This window comes from Salvelinus sp. IW2-2015, linkage group LG14 (genome assembly GCF_002910315.2).
Source record: "Salvelinus sp. IW2-2015 linkage group LG14, ASM291031v2, whole genome shotgun sequence".
Taxonomy (NCBI): domain Eukaryota; kingdom Metazoa; phylum Chordata; class Actinopteri; order Salmoniformes; family Salmonidae; genus Salvelinus; species Salvelinus sp. IW2-2015.
Genome location: NC_036854.1, coordinates 45,139,040 through 45,145,113, shown reverse-complemented (window position 1 = coordinate 45,145,113; position 6,074 = coordinate 45,139,040).

Sequence of the window (6,074 nt, the reverse complement as noted above, 5' to 3'; positions counted from 1 at the left end):
ACAGTTTGATTTCACAGAAGTGTGATTGACTTGGAGTTACATTGTGTTGTTTAAGTGTTCCCTTTATTTTTTTGAGCAGTCTATATTTTTTGCTGAAAGTATTATTATGTTATTGATCGATTGACTTTGACTTTCCAGATCACCCGGTAGTGCTATCTGAAGGGTTAGCTCCAGGTAAATAATGCAATTCTTCAGCCATTCATTCAGACCTGTGACCAAAAAAACAGCTACATATGGACAGTACTAAAACAAATGATACTGTATAATGATTCTGCCTCTTTGCAGCAAAATCTGCAGAGCTGCAAAGGTTGTATCCCCCATATAAATAACATTATGTTGGTTGCAAGAATTCTGTATAATAATTTATTCAAAGTTTTGAATCCTGCGTCGTTTTGTGTATCAGTTCATAAACCATGTGCATGGAATCAGTACGTCAAAAATCTCTTCACAACTATTTTGCATTCTATATGGCACCGCTGTCAATTTTTTGTTCCTTAAATGAAACTGTTATACTTTTTCATGTATCACAATTTTCTTTAATGCAGGGCCAACAGACAAGTTCCTTACTTTTTCCCCCTTCCACTTTCCTCTTTCATATTTGCGGTAATGCTGCAATTAGTTGGTTGTAATTTTGGGTAGAGCAGACATTTCTATATGTTTTAGTTAGCTGCATGTATGACATAACTCCACCAATCAAATTTATGATATAATTTATGAAGATTATACCTTTTTTAAACAAATTATATATTTTTTATCAATTATTATATTTAAGTTTAGCTACAATATTTGTTGTATTATTTGTTTTCTCTTTTCTGGTGGATTAAATTGAAATTGCAACCAACTTTCTATGGCTTGTTTTAAAAATAGCGATATTTGGGAGATGATTTCCTTTACAACCTCTCACTTTCAGTTATTTGAAATGTGAATAAAGGGAAAAAGGCCTTTCTTGAACATAGGGTGAGACATTCTTTCTAATTTACTAGAGAACCAGTTTGGATTTAAGTATAACTTTTGTATGACTGAAGGCTTTAGTGAGAGGTCTAATGCTTTAATATTTAATTATTTCTCCCCTCCGGATTCATATTCATTATATAAATAGGCCCATTTAATTTTGTCTGGCTTGCCGTTCCAAATCAAATGGAATATTCTTTTCTCATATCATTTTAAAAACATTTCGCTCGGTGTAGGTAAGACCATAACCAAATAGGTAAACTGGGATATGACTAAAGAGSTGATCAGGGTGATTTTTCCACAAATAGAAAGGTATTTATCTTTCCATGGTAGCAAGATCTRATCTATGTTTGCTAATTTTCTATACAAATGTATACCGAGTATATACCATCAGACCATTTTATTGGTAAACTACATTGTAAAGTAAAAGTAGTATTTATTAATGATCCAATACATAATATAGTACACTTATCATAATTTGGTTGTAATCCAGAGAGGTTAGAAAAATTATCTAGATCCTCTATTAAGGCTGTGGAGGGATCCAAGTTGTGGATTTAACCTTTTGTCAATAGGGGGAGCTGTTAGCACTTTTTTTTTTTTGACATTGCCAAATTAAACTGCCTAGTACTCAATTCTTGCTCGTACAATATGCATATTATTGTTATTATTGGATAGAAAACACTCTCTAGTTTCTATAACCGTTGGAATTATGTCTCTGAGTGGAACAGAACTCTATCTACAGCACTTTTCCTGACAGGGAGTGAGATTTCAGAAATCTTGGCCTCTGGTCCCAGGTCAGTTTTAATGTCCCTGTGAATGCTATGAGGATACAACACTGCCTACGCCTTCTCTAGATGTCAGTAAGTGGTGACAATTTGAATGGAGTCGATTGCGCATCAAGGGCCTGTATAAAACACCAAAGACCGGAAAGTAGCTTTCTTTTGGACCGTGCGCTCGACGCAGATGGACGTCCGGGACTGCCCTCTTTCAAGCCTTGGTTTAGCCAGTTTAAATATCGCGGTCATGTTTTTACTCGTTATAGGTGTTAAAAAACGATCAATAATGGTAGTTAATTTAAACCGTTTATATAGCAATTTAATTATCCGTTTAGTGCGATTTTAGGCATTTATCTTGGTGACGCCCTTGCCATGAGCGTGGGCCTTTTCCTGTACATTACCGAACGTTAGTGGCCCATTTCGACGGGACCAAGAGGACATCTTTCGACCCAATAAGACGATGTAAGACCGGAAAAGGATACTTGCTCAAGATTCTTTGATGGAAGAACAGCCTCATAGTAGAGAACATTTATGCATGATAAATATCGCCTGTTCTGTGGGAAAAATGGTTAAACGCATATATCGCCATTTTGTTTTTGTTAGCTTCGCTTCGAGACCCGGTAATTGCACGAGTAAGGATAATTTTAGAACATGTAATTCAGCGGATTGCATTTAAGAACTAATTTGTCTTTCGATTCCTTCACCCTGTATTTTTTTAGTCAAGTTTATGATTAGTTATCGATTAGACTAGATCACTCTCAAAAAGATGGCGCCCGACATTTTCAGGCCATTTTGCCTACTATTCTCATTGTATAACCACGTTTTTTTGTTGCTAAAGATGCACATTTTCGAACAAACTCTATATGTATGTTGTACATATGATGTTACAAGAGTGTCATCGCGAAAATTTCTGAGAAGGTTAGTGAAAAAATTTATGATATTTTGGTGTGATAACGTTTAGTCAGCCTCCCTTTTGCCTCTGAATTCAATGCTGGGGTAACGTCTTGACATGTGGGTATGCTAATATAACGATTTATTGTGTTTCGCTGTAAAACGCTTAGAAAATTCTGAATATTGTCTGAATCACAAGATCTGTGTCTTTCCATTGCTATATGCTTTGTCTATTTTTATGAAATGTTTTATGATGAGTAATTGGTAATACACGTGCTCCTCTGTAGTAATTCTAGTCGCTTTTGGGAGATTTGTGAGTTGGTGTCCTTGCATGGCAAAACTTATGATTTATACCTGAAATATGCAAATTTTTCTAAAAAAAACCTATTCTATACAAATAAATATGTTATCAGACTGTCATCTGATGAGTTTTTTTCTTGGTTAGTGGCTTTATTTATTTCTTTTTTGGTCGAATTGGTGATAGCTAGTGATGGAGTGGAAAAATAGTGGAGTAAAAAAAATGGGTGTCTTTTGCTAACGTGGTTAGCTAATAGATTTACATATTGTGTCTTCCCTGTAAAAACATTTTAAAAATCAGAAATGGTGGCTAGATTCACAAGAAGTGTATCTTTCATCTGGTGTATTGGACTTGTGATTTAATGATATTTAGATGCTACAATTTACTTGTGACGCTATGCTAGCTATGCTAGTCAGTGGGGGGGGGGGGGGTGCTCCCGGATCCGGGTTTCTGAGGCAGTAAAAGTTTAAAGAAAACATGACTCATCAGCACACAATGAAACCTTTGTTTCTAACCTGTTTTGGGGACTGTTTTTTGTTTGGAATTTTGGTTGACTGACATGCCCAAAGTAAACTGCCTGTTACTCAGGCCCAGAAGCTAGAATATGCACAGCATTGGATAGAAAACACTCTGAAGTTTCTAAAACTGTTAAAATCATGTCTGTGAGTATAACAGAACTGATATGGCAGGCAAAAACCAGAGGAAAATCCATCCAGAARTTTCAAATGTGAAGCTAATGAAAACTATGACTTCCGCCTCCCAGATTGCAGTTCCTATGGCTTCCACTAGATGTCAACAGTCATTATACATGGTTTCAGGCTTGTTTTTTGAAAAAACTACGAGGAATAGTAGCTTATCCATGTGGAGCACTAAGGCAAAAGTAGTCTCTTTGCTCGTGTGAACGAGGGCGTGCTCTTCGTTATTTTCCTTCCCTATTGAACATACTATTCTCCGTATGAAATATTATTCTTTATTTAGATATAAGACTACCTGAGGATTAATTAGAAACGTAATTTCACTTGTTCGGATGAACTTTACCAGTAACTTTTGGGACTTCTTTGTCTGCATGTTGAARGGGTGGATTACTGAACTCAATGACGCCTACTAAACTGACTTTTGGGGATATAAAGAAGGACTTTATTGAACAAAACGACCATTCATTGTGTAGCTGGGACCCTTGGGATTGCAAACAGAGGAAGATCTTCAAATMTTATCGCTATTTATGATTTTGTGACACCTGTGCTGGTTTGAAAACATATGTTGTTGTGGGGCATATGTTATTGTGGGGCGAATGCTATGCTTTCGCCGTAAAGCATATTGTAAATCGGACAACGCAGTTCGATTATCAAGATTCTAACCAAAAGAATCACGTATGACACTTGTATTTTCATGACTGTTGAATATTACGATTTTGTATTTACAATTTGGCACGCTTCGATTTTACTGGATGTTGTCGAATTTGATCCCMCTAGCGGGATCCGCGCGCTTGGAGTTAAGCCCTGTATTTCTATTCCCTTGATATTAATGTTGGATCTGATTTTAGTAGCTAACATTTCAATGGTCATAATAAATAGATATGCTGATGGTGGACAACCTTGTTTCACTACTCTTGAAGGTTTAAAACTTTCTAAGAAGTAGCCATTATTTACTATTTTACAACTAMGGTTACTATACATTATTTTAACCCATTTTATAAGAGATTCTCTAAAATCGAAATGTTCCAGGCATTTAAACTAACTCCAGTCGTACTTTATCAAAAGCCTTTTCAAAGTCCGCTATGAATAGCATGCCTGGTTTCCCAGATTTTTCATAGTGTTCTATTGTTTCCAGTACTTGCCTTACTCCATGTAGAATGAATATTGTCTTACAATACCTTTTTTTAATTCTATGCGCTATACATTTTGCTGGAATTTTTGCATCACATCGCTGAAGTATAAGGGGCCTCCAATTTTTTAAATGGACTGGATTTTTATATTTACCACTTGTACCCTGTTTCAGTAATAATGACATCAGACCTTCTTGTTGAGTGTTTGATAATCTACCATTTACATAGGACTGGTTAGAACATGATAATAACAGTCCTCTGAGTATATCAAAAAAAGGTTTGGTATACCTCAACTGGTATGCCATCCAGCCCTGGAGTTTTCCTCGACTTAAAGGCTTTAACTGCATCAAGAAATTCCTCCTCTGTATTTTCACTTTCACATGAGTCTTTCTGTATGGCTGTTAACTTCTTATGGCTGCAGGAGCAGTATTGAGTAGCTTGGATGAAAGGTTCCCAGAGTAAATGGCCTGCTCATCAGTCATAGTTGCTAATATATGCATATTATTATTAGTATTGGATAGAAAACACTCTGAAGTTTCTAAAACTGTTTGAATTATGTCTGTGAGTATAACAGAACTCATATGGCAGGCAAAAACCTGAGAAAAAATCTAAGCAGGAAGTGGAAATTCTGAGGCTGGTGGATTGTCAACCAAGATCCCATTGACATTACAGCGAGATATGAATGGGTTTGCACTTCCTACAGCCTCCACTAGATGTCAACAGTCTATAGAACTTTGTCTGATGACTCTACTGTGCAGGTGGGCCGAATGAGAGAAGAATTCGACACCACTGCCATGAGGTGACCATTCTTTGACAATGCGCATTCACATGAGAGTGTGAATGATGAGTATTTCTGTTGAATAGATGTGGCTATGCAAACTAGTGAACACGCCAATGTAAACTCAGATTTTTTTATATAAATATGAACTTTATCAAACAAAACATGCATGTATTGTGTAACATGAAGTCCTATGAGTGTCATCTGATGAAGATCATCAAAGGTTAGTGATTAATTTGATCTCTATTTGTGCTTTTTGTGACTGCAATCTTTGTCTGGAAAAATGGCTGTGCTTATTCTGTGGCTTGGTGGTGACCTAACATAATCGTTTGTGGTGCTTTCGCTGAAAAGCATATTTGAAATCGGGCACTTTGGTGGGATTAACAACAAGATTACCTTTAAAATGGTATAAGACACATGTATGTCTGAGGAATTTTAATTATGAGATTTCTGTTGTTTTGAATTTGGCGCCCTGCACTTTCACTGGCTGTTGTCATATCATCCCGTTAACAGGATTGCAGCCATAAGAAGTTCATTTTACATTATTAATAGAAA